The sequence below is a fragment of the Orycteropus afer genome, unplaced genomic scaffold (genome assembly GCF_000298275.1).
Source record: "Orycteropus afer afer isolate SDZICR_OR568_19922 unplaced genomic scaffold, OryAfe1.0 scaffold00440, whole genome shotgun sequence".
Taxonomy (NCBI): Eukaryota; Metazoa; Chordata; class Mammalia; order Tubulidentata; family Orycteropodidae; genus Orycteropus; species Orycteropus afer.
Window position 1 is genome coordinate 282,068 of NW_006922027.1, and position 1,400 is coordinate 283,467.

Consider the following 1,400-nt stretch of genomic DNA (forward strand, 5'->3'; position numbering starts at 1 on the left):
AGCTAGAGACATTTCTTCACTCAGACAGCCACTGGCCGCTGAGGCTGAGAAGCCCTAAGGTTGACAAGGAAAAAGGCACAGTCCCGATGTTACCAAACCACACAGCAGGCCATTAACTTAAGTCCATTGTAAGTCCCAAGGTTGGCAGAGCATAGCAGGCTGCTGAGCAATGACACAGCTATATGCAGGGTCCAAGCATGCCATAAGCTAGAGACCATTCCCAAGGCTTCTCCTTAAATACAGGAAGCAGACCACATTCCCAAAAGCAGGTACTCAGCTGCTTGTGGTAGATCCCACCATGGAGGTGATTGCCAGTCTCATCATGGGGAATAACTACGACCAGTTGCCCAGGCACTCAACCCAGTTGACACACAAACAAAACGACCACAACGTCTTTTAGCTTGAGAAATCCTGAGCATGTTCTTCCCTTTTGGTTTTCTATCTCAAGGTCTTTGCATATTTCATTATAATACTTTTCTTGTTTTAGTCATTTCTTCCATTCACTTTAGCTACTCTCTGTTAAAAAGAAAGTTTCAGAGTCTATTCTGACATCCATTTTGGTCTTTTCTTCCTTTCCTGTCTTTTTAATGTCTTTAACAAATGGTGTTGGCAAAACTGGATATCCAATTGCAGAAAAATGGAACAAGATCTGTATCTCACATCATAACCAAAGAGGAACTCAAGAAGGATCAAATATTTAAGTATAAAACCTAAAAGTATAAAGTTTATCAAACAAAAAAATAGGGGCAAAGTTAGAGACCCTAATATATGGCATAAATAGGCTATCAGGCATAACTGAAATTCACAAATAGCAAAAGATAAACTAGATGATTTGGACCTTCTAAAAGGTAAATTCTTATGCACAACAAGACTTCTCCCAAAGAGTGAAAATAGATACAACAGATTGGGGAAAATTTTTCAGCAAACAAAAATATCTGACAAAGGACTTATCTCTAAATGTTATAGAAAACTCCAACATCTCAATATCAAAAACACAAACAATCCAATAAAAAATAGGCAGAAGACACGAACAGATATTTCACCAAAGAAAATATTCAAGTAGCCAACATACATGTGAAGACATGCTTTGGAGAGATGTAAATCAAAACAACCGTGAGATATCATCTCACTCCAACAACAATACCAAAGTTCAACAAGACAGAAAATGCCAAATGCTTTTGAGAGCATGAAGAGAATGGACTACTCATACACTGCTGTTGGGGCTGTAAAATGATACAACCACTGTGGAAAATGGTATGGTGCTTCCTTAAAGATTTAGAAATAGAAATGCCCCTTGATCCAGCAATCCCATTACTAGATATATATCCTAAAGAAGTGAGAGCTGAAACATGAATATGCACACCTATGTTCATCACAGTATTATTCACAATAGCAAAGAG